Source organism: Manis pentadactyla, chromosome 3, assembly GCF_030020395.1.
Source record: "Manis pentadactyla isolate mManPen7 chromosome 3, mManPen7.hap1, whole genome shotgun sequence".
Lineage (NCBI taxonomy): Eukaryota > Metazoa > Chordata > Mammalia > Pholidota > Manidae > Manis > Manis pentadactyla.
The window spans coordinates 155,657,618-155,676,634 of NC_080021.1; the positions used below are offsets into that span (position 1 = coordinate 155,657,618).

At 40.3% G+C, this 19,017-nt stretch overlaps 1 protein-coding gene across 3 annotated transcripts in view; it reads left to right on the forward strand.

The window, feature by feature from the left end:
* The window catches only part of DMRT2 (doublesex and mab-3 related transcription factor 2), a 702,116-nt gene that overhangs the window by 45,992 nt on the left and 637,107 nt on the right, over positions 1-19,017 (forward strand). The gene's annotated exons all lie outside the window — the stretch shown is intronic.

Consider the following 19,017-nt stretch of genomic DNA (forward strand, 5'->3'; position numbering starts at 1 on the left):
TTAGTTGTCTATTTCTCCACTTCTGTCTTTTCTGCTTCATGTATTTTTGTGTCTCTGTTGTTAGGTGCACATATATCTATAATTGTTACATCTTTCTAATGGGTTAACTCTTACCTTTATGAAATAATCTTTATCTCTAGTAAAATTTTGTTTTGAAGTCTACTTTGTATGGTATTAGAGTATCTACTCTAATCCTCTTACTTGCCTCCTATTTGTATATTTGAAAGAAAAGTTTATCTCCTATAGACGTATAGTGGATCTTGATTTTATTTTTTAAAACCACTCTGGTATTCTCTGCCTTTAGATTGTTTAATCCTACTCCATTTAACATCAATAATATGATTAGATTTATGCCTGCTGTTTTTACCTTCATTTCCTATAAGTCTCATGCCTTTCTCCTTATGTTCATCCTTTCTTTGTATTAAGTGGATTTTTTCTAGTGTTAGTGTAATTCATTCAATAATTTTCAATAACAAATTAGTTTTTTGCATTGTTTTCCTATTTCTGAGTTTGTGGCTTACCCTATACATATTAAATTATCTAAATCTGCTTCATAATAATTCTAGTAAAATATAGAAAATTTATTCCCATGTAGTTTCATTCTCTCCTCCCCTTTTTATACTACTGTTGTTATACCTATTATGTCTATATATATTATCTCATGATACACTATTAAAATATCGTATACAATCTCATGTCTTCTAAAAATGCTAAAGGAAGAAAAAGCAAATATATATTTGAGTTTGTTACACTTTTCTTCTTCTTTTTCACCATTTCTGATCTTTCTCTGAATTTGAGTTGCTATATTGTGTTATTTCCTTGCTTCAGTACAGCTTTGGTGACTTTCACTTCCTCAAGGTACTGTCATCATCAGGGATTCCCAGACTTCTGGATTTCATGGAATAAGATGTCAAATTTATTTTGGTGGTTGACCTAGGGCTGCCAACTTTTACTTTGTAAGTAAGGGCATCAAAAAAATACCCAACCAACTATATTTTATCATCATTTTATTTAAAGGATAGGATGTTTTACCTACCACACTTTTTCAGGCCAAATAGGAAGGCTATAATTCCAGAGACAGAAAAAATCCTTCCTGAAGAGAAGACAGCTAGAAATATTAAACTAGCAATTTTCCAGCAGACTGATAAACTTCATCACAGATCAGCATTTAGGAACTCTGGGTTTATATAAATAATAGCAATAATGTCATTATCTTCATCATCATTAACAACAAGGACTAATTTTATCTCATGTATATTATGTGTGAGTCAGGCATTGTACTAAGTATTTTTTAAATGGACTCATTTACCAACATCGTGTGTGAGATGCCTATGATTATCATCATCATTTTAGAGTGGAGAAAACTGAGGCACAAAGAGGTTGGGTAACTCAACCAAGGTTTGAATCCTACAGGATTCAAACCTTAGAGTTCTGGCTCCAGCATCTGTACTCTAAGCTTCTGGAATATGCTATAGCAGGTTGGCTGAATGTGCCCTAGGCAGTGATGGGTTAATAGAAGTAACTGTCCCTCAGACACTGGTTTTGTTAGGGACAGTGAAAAATGAGGTTCAGTGGTGTGTTCCAAAGAGGGAAACTTGGACCTTGATTGTATGAGTGATACATAGAGTCAGGCAACAGATGATCCCATTATGTTCACTGAACCAGAAAGCATACTGGTTATACAGAAATACTAATAGAACACAGCGGGTTTGCTACCCAAAGCCAAAAGTTTGGATATCATTTTTGACACTCACTCACTCACACATATGATCTGTCAGCCACTGAATTTTATTAATTCAAGCTCCTAAATATATTTCATGTTTATCTACTTCTCGTTTTCTTTTTCTTTTATTTTTTATTAAGGTATCATTGATATACCCTCCTATGAAGCTTTCACATGAAAAACATTGTGGTTACTACATTCACCCATATTATCAAGTCCCTCCCATACCCCATTGAATTCACGGTCCATCAGTGTAGTAAGATACCACAGTCACTACTTGTGTTCTCTGTGCTACACTGTCTTCCCCATGACCTTCCCTACACACACCATGTATACCAATAATAATACCCTTCAGTCCCCTTCTCCCACCCCCCCACCTCCCCGCCCCTCCCCTTTGGTAACTGCTAGTTTCTTCTCGGAGTCTGTGAGTCTGCTGCTATGTTGTTTCTTCAGTTTTGCTTCATTGTTAAGCTCCACAAATGAGGGAAATCATTTGGTACTTGTCTTCTCCACCTGGCTTATTTCACTGAGTATAATACCCTCTATCTCCATCCATGATGTTGCAAATGGTAGGATTTGTTTTCTTCCCATGGCTGAATAGTATTTCATTGTGTATATATACCACCTCTTCTTTATCCATTCATCTACTGATGGAAATTTAGGTTGTTTCTGTATCTTGGCTATTGTAAATAGTGCTGCAGTAAATATAGAGGTGCATACGTCTTTTTGAATCTGAGATCTTGTTTCCTTTGGGTAAATTCCTAGGAGTGGAATTCCTAGGTCAAATGGTATTTGTATTTTTAGTTTTTTGAGGAACCTCCATATTGCTTTCCACAATGGCTGAACAAATTTACATTCCCACCAGCAGTGTAGGAGGGTTCCCCTTTCTCTGCATCCTTGCCAGCATTTGTTGTTCCTAGTCTTTTGGATGTTGGCCATCCTAACTGGTGTGAGGTGATATCTCATTGTGGTTTTAATTTTCATTTTCCTGAAGACTAGTGATGTGGAGCATCTTTTCATATGCCTGTTGGTATCTGTATTTCTTCTTTGGAGAAATGTCTGTTCATATCCTCTGTCCATTTTTTAATCGGGTTATTTGCTTTTGGGTGTTGAAGCATGTGAATTTTTATATATTTTGTATGTTAATCCCTTGTCAGATATGTCATTTGTAAATATATCCTCCCATTCTGTAGGGTGTCTTTTTGTCTACTGATGGTGTCCTTTGCTGTATAGAAGCTTTTCAGTTTGATGTAGTTCCATTTGTTCATTTTTGCTTTTGTTTCCCTTGCCTGAGGAGATGTGTTCAGAAAAAAGTTGCTCATGTTTATATTCAAGAGATTTTTGCCTATGTTTTCTTCTAAGAATTTAATAGCTTTATGACTTACATTTAGGTCTTTGATCCATTTTGGATTTACTTTTGTGTATGGAGTTAGACAATAATCCAGTTTCATTTTCTTACAAGTAGCAGTTCAGTTTTACCAACACCAACTATTGAAGAGGCTATCATTTCCCCATTGTACATCCATGGCTTCTTTACTGTTAATTGACCACATATGTGTGGGTTTATATCTGGGCTCTCTATTCTATTCCACTGATACATGGGTCTGTTCTTGTGCCAGTACCAAATTGTCTTGATTACTGTGACTTTGTAGGAGAGCTTGAAGGTGGGGAGCATAAAACCCCAAGCTTAATTCTTCATTCTCAGGATTACTTTGGCTATTCAGAGTCTTTTGTGGTTCCCTATGAATTTTAGAACTATTTGTTCTAGTTCATTGAAGAATACTATTATTGGTATTTTGATAGGGATTGCATGGAATCTGTAGATTGCTTTAGGCAAGATGGCCATTGTGACAATATTAATTTTTCCTATCCATGAGCATGGGGTATATTTCCATTTATTGGTATCTTCTTTCATTTCTTTCATGAGTTTCTTGTAGTTTTCAGGGTATAGGTCTTTCACTTCCTTGGTTAGGTTTATTCCTAGGTATTTTATTCTTTTTGATACAATTGTGAATGGAATTTGTCTCCTGATTTCTCTTTCTGCTAGTTCATCATTAGTATATAGGAATGCAACAGATTTCTTTGTATTGATTTTGTATCCTGCAACTTTGCTGAATTCAGTTATTAGTTCTAGTAGTTTCGGGTGGATTCTTTAGGATTTTTTATGTACCCTATCATGTCCTCTGCAAACAGTAACAATTTAATTTCTTCCTTACCAATCTGGATGCCTTGTATTTCTTTGTCTTGTCTAATTGCCATGGCTAGGACCTCAGTACTATGCTGAATAAAAGCGGAGAGAGTGGGCATCCTTGTCTTGTTCCCGATCTTAAAGGAAAAGCTTTCAGCTTCTCACTGTTAAGTATATTGTTGGCTGTGGGTTTGTCATATCTGGCCTTTATTATGTTGAGGCACTTGCCCTCTATATCCATTTTGTTGAGAGTTTTTATCATGAATGTATGTTGAATTTTGTCAAATGATTTTCAGCATCTATGGAGATGTTCATGTGATTTTTGTCCTTTTTGTTGATGTCATGTATGATGTTAATGGATTTTAAAATATTGTACCATCCTTGCATCCGTGGAATAAATCCTACTTGATCATAAATATTTATAATGGTTATATCCTTTGTTGGACTGCCCCCTTTATCATTATGTAATGTCCTTCTTTGTCTCCTGTTACTTTTTTTGTTTTGAAGTCTATTTTGTCTGGTACAAATACTGCAACTTCTGCTTTTTTCCTCCCTGCTAGTTGCATACAATATCTTTTTCCATCCCTTCACTTTTAGTCTGTGTATGTCTTTGGGTTTGAAGTGAGTCCCTTGTAGGCAGCATATAGATGGGTCTGGCTTTTTTATCCATTCAATGATTATGTCTTTTGATTAGTGCATTCAGACCATTTACTTCTAGGGTGATTATCGATAGGTATCTTTTTGATGTATTTTTGAATTTGATTTGCTGGTATTTTGTTGAGTATTTTTGCATCACTGTTCATCAGGGATATTGGTCTGTAATTTTCTTTTTTTGTGGTATCTTTCCCTGGTTTTGGTATTAGGGTGATGCTGGCCTCTTAGAATGAGTTTGAGAGTATTCCTTCTTCTACTCTTTGGAAAACTTTAAGAGGATGGGTATTAGGTCTTCACTAAGTGTTTGATAAAATTCAGCAATGAAACCATCTGGGATAGTGGTTTTGTTCTTACGTAGTTTTTTGTATACCAATTCAATTTCATTGCTGAAAATTGGTCTATTCAGATTTTCTGTTTCTTCCTGGGTCAGCCTTGGAAGGTTTTATTTTTCTAGAAAGTAGTCCATTTCTTCTAGGTTATCTAGTTTGTTAGCATATAATTTTTCATAGTATTCTCTCATAATTCTTTGTATTTCTGTGGTGTCCATCGTGATTTTTCCTTTCTCATTTCTGATTCTGTTCATGTGTGTAGACTCTCTTTTTTTCTTGATAAGTCTGGCTATAGGTTTATCTATTGTTTATTTTCTCAAAGAATCAGCTTCTGCTTTCATTGATTCTTTCTATTGTTTTATTCTTCTCGATTATATTTATTTCTGCTCTAATCTTTAATATATCCCTCCTTCTACTGACTTTGGGCCTCATTTGTTCTTCTTAATCTATTTTTAATTGTGAGTTTAGACTGTTCATTTGGGATTGTTCTTCTTTCCTGAGATAGACCTCCTGTATTGCAATATACTTCCTTCTTAGCACAGCCTTCACTGTGGCCCACAGATTTTTCAGTGTTGAGTTATTGTTGTCATTTGTCTCCATATATTGCTTGATCTCTTTATTTGGTCATTGATCCATTGATTATTTAGGAGCATGCTGTTAAGCCTCCATGTGTTTGTAGGCTTTTTTGTTTTCTTTGCATATTTTATTTCTAGTTTCATACCTTTTGTGGCCTGAGAATCAGATTGGTACAATTTCAATCTTTTTGAATTTACTGAGGCTCTTTTTGTGCCCTAGAATATGATCTATTCTTGAAAATGTTCCATGTACACTTGAGAAGAATGTGTATCCTGCTGCTTTGGATGGAGTGTTCTGTAGATGTCTGTTAGGTCCATCTATTCTAATGTGTTATTCAGTGCTTCTTTCTCCTTGCTTATTTTCTGTCTGGTTGATCTGTCCTTCAGAGTGAATGGTGTGTTGAAGTCTCCTAAAATGAATGCATTGCATTCTTTTTCCCTCTTTAATTCTGTTAGTATGTGTTTCACATGTGCAGGTGCTCCTGTGTTGGGTGGATAGATATTTATAATGGTTATATCCTCATGTTGGACTGCCCCCTTTATCATTATGTAATGTCCTTGTCTCCTATTACTTTTTTTGTTTTGAAGTCTATTTTGCCTGGTACAAATACTGCAAATTCTGCTTTATTCTCCCTGTTAGTTGCATGAAATATCTTTTTCCATTAATTCACTTTTAGTCTGTGTATGTCTTTGGGTTTGAAGTGAGTCTTTTGTAGGCAGTGTTTAGATGGGTTTTGTTTTTTTTATCCATTCAGTGATTCTATGTCTTTTGATTAGTGCATTCAGACCATTGACATTTAGGGTGATTATCAATAGGTATGTATTTATTGCCATTGCAGGCTTTAGATTTATGGTTACCAAAGGTTCAAAGGTAACTTCCTTACTATTTAACAGTCTAATTTAACTTACTTAGTATGCTGTTACAAACACAATCTAAAGGTTCTTTTTCTTCTCTCCTTTTTCTTCCTCCTCCATTCTTTGTATGTTAGGTATCATATTCTGCACTCTTTGTCTATCCCTTGACTGACTTTTGGGGGTAGTTGATTTTATTTTTCATTTGCTTAGTAATTAATTGTTCTACTTTCTTTACTGTGGTTTTATTACTTCTGGTGACAGCTATTTAGTCTTAGGAACACTGCCCTCTATAGAAGGACCTCCAAAATACACTATAGAGATGGTTTGTGGGAGGTAAATTCTCTCAGCTTTTGCTTGTCTGGAAATTGTTTAATCCTTCCTTCAAACTTAAATGATAACCTGGCCGGATAGAGTATTCTTGGTTTGAGGCCCTTCTGCTTCATTGCATTAAACATACCATGCCACTCCCTTCTGGCCTGTAATGTTTCTGCTGAGAAGTCTGATGATAGCCTGATGGGCTTTCCTTTGTATGTGATCTTCTTTGTCTCTCTGGCTGCTTTTAATAGTCTGTACTTATCCTTGATCCTTGCCATTTTAATTATTATATGTCTTAGTGTTGTCTTCCGTGGGTCCCTTGTGTTGGGAGATCTGTGCACCTCCATGGCCTGAGAGACTATCTCCTTCCCCAGACTGGTGAAGTTTTCAGCAATTACCTCCTCAAAGACACTTCCTATCCCTTTTTCTCTCTTCTTCTTCTGGTACCCGTATAATGTGAATATTGTTCCATTTGAATTGTCACACAGTTCTCTCAATATTCTTTCATTCCTAGAGATCCTTTTTTCTCTCTGTGCATCAGCTTCTTTGTATTCCTGTTCTCTAGTTTCTATTTCATTTACCTTCTCCTGTACTTCATCTAATTTGCTTTTAAATCCTTCCATTGTATGTTTCATTTCAGATACTGAATTCTTCAACATTTGTGTCTCATTCCTGAATTCCTCCCTGAGTTCTTGAGTATTTTTCCGTAGCTCTGTGAGCATGTTTATGATTTTTATTTTGGAATCTCTTTCAGAAAGATTGATTAATTCAGATTCACTTGGCCCTCTTTCTGGTGTTTGTGGGATTTTGGTTTGAACCAGGTTCCTTTGATGTTTCATATTTTTAGGTGTGCCCTCTAGTGCCCAGAAGATCTACACTATGGAGCTGCTCAGCCCCTAGTGTGATGGCAGGGTCACAGGTGAGCGGTGCTGGTGCCTGTCGGGAGGAGAGAGCTGTTTCCTGCTTCCCGGCTGCAGCACCTGCCTCCACTGCTAGGGCCAGTTGGCTGAGCATGTAGGGAGAAGCCTCTATGCTTTGCACTTGTACCTGCTGTAGGTGGGTCCACCCTCTAGCTGACCTGGTGCAATGGCAGGGGCATCTGGTTTACAAGCTGGTGCCAGTATGGAGGAAGGTGCAGCCACCTGCATATTGCAGTGGGGACCTCATAACTGCATAGCCAGCCAGGGGGATGGAGTACCCGAAGCTTCTGAAAATGCCCAACCTGCTGGGCAGAGTGTGCCCTGACAATTTTGTCCACCTGTCCTTTTTCCTGAGCAGCAAGCTCTGTGCATTCTTTGCATTTTTAGCAGCCCTCTTGCTGTTAGGCTGTCTCTGAGACTGCCCAGCTTTCTTTTTTCCCAGCAGTCTTTGCTTCTGGACCCAGGACAGTGCTGGGAACCAGAATGCTCTCATCAAATAAATATTCTTTGAACAACTGTAGACATATTACTTGAGAAGTGGAGGTGTAGCTTCACTGTGGCTAGCAAATTCCATTACAGTGGGCAATAGAGTAGAAAAAGTGCCTGAGTGATGGGCATGTACTACTTTTTAAAAAATTCATATTGCTTCTTCTAAATACTACCCTGATTTTTATGTAAGTTATACTCAAGTGGTTTTCCAAAGCAATATTCATAATATTTCCATTATTTATTAAGAGGCTGTTTTTTAGATTCTAATTGAATGTGAAAATTCAAGAAAATTAAAGACTGCTTAGGACAGATTGAAAGGGAATTAGATTTTTCTAGGCCCACCTTCTTTCCAAGGTAAGCCCTTGAAATTTTTCTTTTGTCTCTTTTTAAAAATGTTTTCTTGATTATTTTTTCTACCTTGTTGATTCATTTCTCTTTCCCTTTCATGTAAAGCACAGTTGTCTCTGATCATGCTTTCAAACTCCCTAGACAAACAGATGAAAATGCAATAGGACTTGTGAGAGGGCTGGATTTACTTGGAGAAAATTGGGACAGTTGTTCAGAGTCCTGGTTTTTTTCCCTCAATCTTTGGTACTGGGGAATAGACAACCCTCAGGGAGGCAGTAGGGGTTGGGGGCTGCAGGTGGCTATTCCAGTTTCTGTTCAAGTGACCTAAAATGCTTATCTATGAGAGTGCTGTGACTTTCTGTGGCTGATTTTTTAACAAATGTAATGGAACCCTTATGCCCATGATAAATTCTGTGCTTAACATAATCAAATGACTTCTCATTGTTTTTGGTTACCCAGCACTAAACTTTCCTACGTGCCCCCTGGACTACCTCCAGAACTGCAAGGACTAGACCCTGCTGTTCTCTCTATGGTAGCTCCTCTCAAAAGAGGCCATGAGAAATCATGCCTCCTAGCATGGGAATGCTTACATCTCTTGGAAGGCTTGCTTTTGGGATGCTTCTCTGAGAACCAAAGAACCATGTTGTGAGAAGCTCTAGCTCCATGAAGAAGTCATGTGTAGTTTTGGTTGACAGCCAGGGTCAGCTGCCAGCCATGTGAGTGAGCCACCTTAGATGTCCATTCAGCCCACACTTCAGGGGACTTCAGCCCTAGCTGACATGTACTGCTGTGTACAAGCAGTCCCAGGAGAGCAGTGCCCTGCTGAGCCCAGTCAGCCCCCAGGGATGTGAGATAATAAACACTTCCTAAGCCACTAAACTGGGGTGGTGATTGTCATTTGTAGGCAGCAATTGATAAAAAATGTCTCTTCTTCTGGCTTTAAGGCCTGGGAATATGACTTACCCATGCACCCAGGTTTGGCCATGTGGGCACTCCACCCAGACTTTAAATCTAGAACAAATGATGTCAAGATGGAAGGACAGTGGAGAGCTCACTGTGAAAGATGTGGTGGCTGTAGGAGCATCCAGTGTCTGTGGCAACAGCAGGTGTTAGCTGGCTATTGCTGGCAGCAGCGTTCTTCTGTGACAGTTCCCGAAGTGTGATTTTTTTGGCTCTACTCTGGCTTCCCAGTCTTTCTTGTTTCTGACTATTTTCTGATCCTGACTCTCCAAACTTCCTAGGAGTTCTCTGAGCTATGCTGTAACTTCTCAATCAATTCCTCCTCTGCTCAAATCATCCAGCGTCAGTTTCTGTTGTGTGTCTTAATTGACAGTCGTACTATTCTTTGGCATGACTGTAGAATTGAAAGCACAATCTCTTAAAACTTGTGAGGTATTTTCACCTTAAAGGCAGATTTGATTTTCGGAAGTGGCTCAAACCAATTGGAAGGAGGCATCATGGTGGGATGGTGGGGGGGAAACACTGAACCTAGTAAGAGTCAGGAGAAGCATGTGTAGCCCTAGGGCTGCAGGATTTCACTGTTGGTATTCAGCATTGTTGCTTCCTCTTTGGGTCTCAGTTTCCTCATCTTTACAGATAAGAGCTAGATGAATATTCCTAGTATTCCTTTCAGTTCTGCAATTTTCCAAGATTACCCTGTTGTTCATTTCAAGCAGATGCTCATTCCAAACATGGGTAAGGAGATCGATGTGATCCACTCTGGACATCACAACCCTCAGCATGACCCTAGGGAATTGAACAGGGAATATTACAGATGCTAAGTAAAAGTTGTTGAATGAAAAGCTGGTGCTAGTCTCCTGGGCACTAGGGGTCAAAGATAAACCATGATTCCAGAGAAGCACAGACAAATAATTGCAACACAGTGTGATAAACAAATGTATAAAGCTTGAGCAAGAGCTTTGGCAACAGAAAGTGGGGGGCCACTTAAGTGAACTGCTTGGGAGAGGTGTGTGCAGTGTTGTGTGAGTCCACAAATGCTGGGGTAGGGGCAAGTTATGGGAAGTCCTCACAGAGGAGGCAAACTTTATGCTGGAGAAGTACATGAAGGGAACTCCAGGCAGAGAGAACAAGAGTGATTAAAGCCCTGAGACCATAGAGATACTTGGAGAACCTTGAATAAGCAATTCACTATGGCTGGAGTACAAGATTCTTCACAGGATCGGGATGGGAAGCAGTGGGATGTGAGGCAGCGGTTGGATCACAGTGGGCCTTCTACAACAAGTTAAGGAGGTTAGATCTGATTCTATGGGCAAATGGGAGCCATAAAAATTTTTAATGCTAGATGTTTCTTGGTCAGATCAAAACCCCAGGGCTGATTTTTGGTCAAGATGCTGGCAGCCAAGGGGAGTCCCTTCTCTCCTATAGAATAAGGAGATGCTTTTGGGGATTATGACTGGACAGAGGCTTGTAAAATGACCCAAATCTGCCTCTTCAAGAAGCCAGAGTTCAACTTCTGAAGCCCCAAGGAATTAAGCAACTTCATAGAACCAGACACCCAATTTCTGTTGGTACAGAAACATATTTTACTGGCTCTGTAAAGGTAAGACTATGAAGCACATGAAAAGTATCAAATATTTTAAAGCACATGTGGATTAAGTTGGTGAAAGATGAAATTTCTCTCTTTCATGAGTTAATAAAGTCTTCTTTTAAAAAATTAGAAACTTTACCAAGGGTGGTGGTGGGGACGGTTTTAATACTTACATGTCCATATACACATGGTCAAAGTGAGAAAAGACTTGTTTTCTTATCTGAATGCAGTGACATCTTAAAAGGCTTTCTTTGTTACGTTTTAAGTTGTATGTCAAAAATTTATTCTCTGTATACAGCTTATTTTCTATTTATTCAATGTTACCATTCAGTGATGTTGATATAGAGTGAGAGCACACTTTTAAGTTTTAAACTACAATTGTTGGGCGAGAATCTTGATAATATCAGACTAATCTCTTCTGATTGGTGCTGTATTGATATGGGCTGACAACATAAACCCACGCTGGAAAATTCTAATCCATCACCTGGCGTAGGACACATTTTATTTTGCACTTTATGGAAAGAGACTCCGTTTGCATCTGTGTTTCAAAGTGAGGTTTCTCTAGGGGCATGAATGTCCCAACTTGCCACCATCTTTTTGTAAGGAGTAATCAAAACAGGTAAGCTTGAAGTGAAACAGCAACATATTTCTATAGAGGTATCTGCACTTTCATTCAGAACTACATTTACTTCGCTGCCTTTGAAATCTTCCCTTTGTATTATGTTTCACAACTTGATCTCCATCACATGGAGAGAGATCTGGGCATAGATGAAATCTTTGCAAAATGGCCCTTACCAGAATAATATAATTTTTCCTTTGAAATGGTCCTTGTTTCTTGGAGGAAATGGAAAAAAATAAAAAGACATCAGAGTCATCCTGTGTGTGCCTGTTAGAATTCTGACCTGCAGAATCCATGAGCATAATAAAATGGTGGGTATTTCATGTCCCTAAGTGTGGGGGATTTGTTAACAGGTAACCAGAGTGGGTGTTATTATGATTGGTTCCCGGATGATCTTGCATGAGCTTTCTGACATTAAAGTTAAGTTTCATCATGTTTACATGGGGCTAATGATAGTAATATTGATCATCTGTCGACTGTCTTTGACTTGCCAGGCATTGACACACACACGCACACACACACACACACACGTACTTAGATATACATTATATGACACACCCATCCACAGGTATGCAGTAGATTTCTTGTTTGTGAGTTAGGTCATGGGTAGGTAAAAAGTTACAGCTAACCCTGAATTTGCAAGTACTACACACTTGTTACTAGAGGAAATAAAGGGCTAGGTTCTGTGACTCTCTGGTTACAATGCTTTCATTGACCCATCATTACATATCCTCATTTCATTTGTCTTTGTTTATAGATGTCTTTTAAAATATGTATTGTTGATTCATTAACACTGAACTCATACCTGAATGAAGCTTTTCTGACACATGTATTTTCTCTGTGAGGAACGCCTGTTTCTTGGGCATGGGACCACTAGACAGCTCCGAGACACCGGGCATGAGGGCCATGCAAATGGCCACATTGCCTACACAGATGAGAACAACATGGCACTAAATATACCATGAAAAGATACTTGTTTTTAATATGAGAGCTGAAACTAGAAGGCAGAGCATGGTCTTGTTTGACCTCCACTGGGTGCATGTGTTTTGGGTGACTTGCACAGCTCACCTCCGCATGATCCATGAATGGCTGCTGAAGTATCATATTACCTTTGTTGCTACAGCTACATTTTTTTGTGAGTAGGGAGATTTGCAAATATGGAATATACAAATAAGGATCAACTGTACAAACAATCCCATTGAATTCTCGTTATAGCTGTATTGTGCAGGATTAGATATTTATGTTTCTTGGCCATTCCATTATGCTATTCCACCAAAGCTTTTTAACTTTCTGTTCTGTGTGTATCAGAACAATGTTACTTGAAATATAGGTATCTGACTTTATTTTGCATCTTTTAGGGCATGACTTCTCTCTCTCTTCTCTCAGAGGCATCCATTTGCCTGAGGGAGGATGGAGAAATTACACGAGAGATCAGATACAGAGTTAATAATAGCAGCCATCACTTTCATAATGTATACTAGCTGCTAGGAACTGTTCTCTGTGCTTTACATACATTAATTCAATCCTCATAACCACCCTAAATGTAGGTGCTATTATGTTATGAACCCAGGCAGTCTGGCCAAAGGGTCTCCTGCTTACCCTTATGCTTTAGGGTAACTGTTGATAGTCAGTATTTGACATGCAGAGTAAGATTTTATTAGTTCAAAGCAAAACAATATGCTTGAATAAGTACAAAGAAGGCATTCCCCAATATTGTTGCTCACATATTAAGATCTAAGTTTGGTGACTAGAGATCTCCTTTGTTATGTAGGAGGTTAACCCTTCACTTTAGTGCATGTCATATGCATGAAGGTATAGGATGCAGTGTAGGGGGAGTGCAGTCAGATAGGAAGAAATAAGTCTTTTTTTCCGTGGTGTCTGTGGGAAGGAGAAAGGAGACAGAGGCAGGCAAAAGCAGAAAGGCATTTAGTCAAGTAGGTGATGGCTCCGCACTTCCTCCCCTATTGCCAATCAAGGCCAAAATCCTGAAGGAGGGACATACTAGATACTTTGAAAGGAAAGTGGAAAGAAGAAGAATACAGAGGGTATTAGAGAAAATTGTCCCTGTGGTGGAGTTTGGCAGGAGACCCAAGTCAGGGTCACCGAACACAACTGTTGAATTGTTCACTGCACAGGTCACCACCCACTTACACTTTGATGGGAATTCTTGTCACCTTGAGTTGTGCTTTGAGGTGGCCCTGGTCTGAGTTGGCTTTCTGGAGTCTGTTTTGGCTCCTGTGTGTGGCCTAGAAATGCCCAGAAACTCCCCTGCGCCTTGTGGAGATACGTGAATGGTGAGTGGGGTGCCTCGTGGGCAGCACTCTCAGAATGGGTATTCCAAGCCTATGAAGCTGAAATGGGGGGCTGCACCATAACTCCCTGAAATAGAACTCAAGTGGGAGTCATGTGCAGACCTCAGGGGGATGGACTGTGTCAGTGAGATGCGAGGGAGGGCCTGCTGGGCCTGCTGGAACCAGATGGAGAGATGCCATTGCAAAATTTGTGAGTAGGTGCCTGCAGGGTGAATGGTGACCAAGTCAACACAGGATCCCGTTGCTGCCAAGTTCTGAAGGGACAGAGCTGAGGACCTGCAATACTTTGGGTTATAACGATGAATAAACTGTGGGTATTGCCGTCAGATTTCCTAGCTCATGGGAAAGACAAACTGGAATAAATAAGTGCTAGTGAAATTTGATAACATGGTATTAGAAGTGTGTCTGGGATGAGGCGGGGCACAGGGGACAGTGTGATCTGCCCAGGGCAGAGCAGTCAGGGAGGACTGCACAGAAGAGGTGATGCCCTCAGGTTCTGAAAGACTGTTGGAAGTTGACCAGGCTGTCTAGGTAGGAAGGGACTGAATGGAAGGCACAGGGCCCAATGTATGCTCAGGCCTGGGGATGAGAGGGAAACTGGGCTCTGAGCTATCCAGACCTGAGTAGGATCCACTCCTTGGACTTGAACACCACACAGACGTGCTTGGCATTTGATGGTCTGCGCTTGTTGTTTTGATATTCCTAGTCATCTTTTCTTTGAAGTCATGTTTTATAAGTGAAGTGGAGGACTCCACTGTGTGCTAGGGGTTCAGCGTGGTGGCTCACCTTGCTCTTGCTTCCCACAGCCTGCCATCCTGCCTCCCTAGAAGGGGCTCTTGGCTACCAGCTCTCTACCTCTTGGCTCCCCGCATCCACCCGACCAGCCCCCTTCTCCCCTTCCTCCCCCTCAGCCAATGACCACTGCGGCCCTCTGCTCCAATGGGGGCCTGCATGTGGGTCCACAAGGTGGCACATGTGCCCAGTTGCATTTGGGAGCTGGGTGTGGTGGTGGCCATCCCTGCCCTGGTCAGGCAGCACCACACTGCATTTTGCAGGTTACTTGGCATGGGAGAGCCTCTTGCCCTTACCTGATCCAGATACCTATCCCATCCTGGTCCCGGGCTGCCCATCCACCCTGGGCTGCCACCTGTGGGCAGGGGAAGTACCCAGCGGGACTTTATAGACCCTTCCTGCAGTGTAGCACTTCAGTCCCACAGTGGGAGAAGGGGAAACTGGCAGCCAGGGGATGCGCGTGCTCCAAGTCACCCTGGAACTTGTGGGGCCTGGAACTCTCCCTGCAAGCATTCCCATTCCTGAGGGAGCAGGGCATTAAACAGCAAATAAAAATCATGACAGGTCAAGAAAAAGACCACGGCATAGAAAACAAAATGCCCTTTATTTCAGAACTTTTAATACATCTTCCCTTCCTGCTTTTGCAGGGGACCTTCATTTTCAGTTTGCACTGGGTTCTAAAAGTTACATAGCCTGCCCTGGGCATGGGGGCCGGAGGGATGGATGGCTGGGATGGAACAGCTCTGCATATAGACGTTCTCCTGGTCCCTACTTGGGTGTTAAGTAGCATTACTTCACAGGAACCCTGCGTCAGTTCTTGCTTTACAAGTGAATAAGGATCAGAAAATGATTCTAGGTCACATGGAAAACTGATAAGAGAGCCAATGTCAGAGGCCCCAGCTCCAGGATTTACCCTGCTGTTAGTCCTGGAGGCGCCTGCTCATTTGTAAACCTCTGGGGCCAGAGCAATGGAAAACACTAGGCGAAGCGCACGGAAAGGACTGTTGATTTATTGATAGGGACTGTGGTAAATCGCACCCTAGTGGCGTAAGAGAGTTAATACACCTTCCAAAGCAGGTAATTTACTGGCCAGTGCTTGAGAGAAGACAGTATTGGATTGTAAAACGTTAGCCCTGGGGTAGCCGTGGTGGTGGGGACTTTCCGAGATTATATAGCCCAACTTTTAACAGACAGTGAGACTTGAGAGGTGAAATGACTCATCCAAAGTCACAAAGCTACTGCTTCCATAGCTGGACTTGATTCAGGTTCCCTGACCTCAAGACCAATATTCATCCAGGTCTCTTCCCTCTGAATCCAATAACTAATAAAAGTGACCATAAAACATGTGGCAAAGAATTAGTTTGACATTTGTACAGCACTTCACATTTGTAAATTCAGAGTGGTGGTTTATCTTTTTTTTCCTTTGCACAAGAAACTTCCATGGCCTAATAGCTATGTAGAACAGTTTCTTGAGGGTGACATTACGAAGCATACAAAATTGGCTTCCATCAACAGGGTTTCCTAGTCTGGATTGGAACACATGCAGTAAGAAAACCAGCCTGTTCATCTTGAAGTGTGACCTTCTGATTCTTGCAAAAGCAGCAGCACATGGATGCAGTGAACTCGGCTGGTGGCTTGAAATAGGATGCAAAGGATTCACTGGCATGGGCCAGAGGTGAGTTGAGAAAATTGCATGCCTTCCTGGAATAGTAGTGCAAAGAAAAAATGGTCTGGCAAATCATTCCCTCCCAATCTGACATATTTATGTAACCTGGGGGTAGTTTTGCTTGCTTTCTAGGGCTAATGTTTTTTTCTATTAGGCCAAAATATGTAGTTGGAACTATACAGCCACAGAATCCCAACTGAAGAGAGTGGATGGATGATATGGTAGTTCAGCACCCATGAATAGGTGATAAAGTGAGATATAAAGTGAAGTGGATTATTTTTCACAAAGATTGGTCTTCTCCCAGCCAACTCTGCCAGTTAATAAGTCCCCAGCTGCTTCTGGGATCTTGAATGAGGTGTACATACATGCTTAGACCTAAGAATGTTCTCTCATTGTTGGAGACATTTCTCAGATGAGATGTGGGAAGAATTACATGTCATGCCCTGACGTGGAGTTTCGGGGTTGGCTAGTTGCATTCTGAGCCTCACTCAGTGTTCCTCTGATCCCTTCCTTTTTATGCCTTGTGCTAGCTGTATGCATCACAACCTGCATAGAATCTTAAGTGTATTAAAACTTGGAGGAGACTTTGCGCCCCAGTAATCAAGCTCCTCATTATATAGATAGGGGTGCTGGAACCAGGTAAATTTCAAAATTTAGAAATTAAGCCACTTATTCCAAGTGACCTACTTTGTTAGTGGGTGGACGTGGGTATAGAACCCATATTTCTTTCCACTATGCCATGCTACCTGGACACATGCCTGTAACAAATGACAATCATTTCAGGAGAGATTCCTGAAATAGTAAACTTGGCTTTCAGCAATAGGACATCAAATAAAACTTTTGAAGTCTATTTCCAGTGATTTCCCATGGACTCTGGTACCTAATTGCCACAATACTGTTTGTATGCATGTCATGGGATTGCTGTGGATGTGAAATGGCTAGGTGGCTTGGCTTATTGGTTTTCCAGTGAACAGAAAGAAGAAATGTCTTCTTAGGGACAGGATCTTGGGTGTTTTGTTATTAATGTCCCAGTGCCTAGCATAGTGCCTAGTGTAAAGGAGCTACTCAAGTTCATGGATTTCTGGGCTGTGTTAGCAGACACTTTCATCTATTCTGATGCTAAGTAACTAGTTAAATGCTGTCAGTCAGAGGACATGCTATTGATCAGCAAGTGTCAGAGTAAAGAGAACACTAGAGAAAAGATGGCTTTCATACTTCTTGATCTTGGAGAATTCACTTAGCTCTTCCGAAGCCTTATCTATAAAATAAGAGACTGGATCATTAAATTTCCTTCATGTGCTAACATTACATGATTCAAAAACGTAGAATTTTCAATAGTAAGAATTTTGAGTGAGACATTGTACGTGCATATGTGGGTGTTTGGCTTGCTCTATCGACATAATATTAGGGGAGGTGATTTTTTTTAGTTCTGGAAATCAGAAGCACAGGGCTTTAAATGGCTCTTCAGTCGTATAGGCTAATCATTTCTTCTTGGCCTATTGAACAACAGTAATAATGCCATCATAAAAATCCAGAGTTTTTCAGTGGCTGGCAGAGAAAACAACCAACAAAAAATTAATCTTAAAATAGAAATTGAGGATGGTATTATTTAGTTTGAAAGGTACATTATGTCTATTTATTTGGAAACTCCACAACTTACTCCTCTGTCTGCCATAAACCACTGTACAGTGACAACCAAGATACTGGATTGCTCATTGTGCTAAAGCTGAAGGTACTATAACTTGCATTCAGAGTGTTGGATTGGGCTCAGGTTCTAGGGATTGATTTATAACTTGAGGTGAAACCATGAAACCACATGGACTGTTGTCTGAGAATAAGTATGACCAATTGCACCTGTATTCCTTAAAGCAAACGCTACTAAAATCTCAACTCAGCATACTTTTACTCTCAGTAGTATTCAAAAGCTGTTAATCATACACTGCTCCACGGGAAGAATTCATTTAAGGGAAATTGACAACACTGCTGTATTTCTCCAAAGTCCATGCAGTAGGGGTCCAGGAATCAGAGACCCTTAAGGGTGGAGAAAAGACCATTTAATTCAACCTTCTTATTTTATAGATAAGAAAACTGAGACCCAGGAAAGCCAAAGGACTTGCTTAAGGGCACACAGCTAGTTTGAGACATAGGAGTCTTGTGTTTTAGTCCTGACTAACTCTCAGGCCAGTACTCTTTCCTCTACATCTCTGAACTCCTTAGTGTTACTTAAACTCTAAGGTTTGTCTGCCCTTTATTGTTTCCTATGAGCTGAGGGATGTGCTGAGCACTTTACACGCTTCAAGTTATTTAATGCTCAGAGTAACTCATTTTACCATCGAGAAAACTGGGCATAAAGTGGTTCCTAACAACGTGGTAGGGTCACATGGCTACCGAGCAGTGGGACCAGGATAATAATTCAGGCAAGTTAATTTGGAGCATAATCTAGGGTATATAGGACACTGAATTAAATTTGAATTTCAGATGAACAACTCACAATTTTTTGGTACAAGTAGTATGTCCCGAATAGTACATGGGATGGTTCAAATTTAACTGAACATCCTGTGTTTTCATTTGCTAAATACAGCAACTTTAGCCCAAACAATTCCAGGGTTTTCTATCCCATGGTTGTTTTATCTCCTTGGCTTTGGAAAGAACTGTGCTAGGGTGGTTTTTTTTTGCTGCCATTT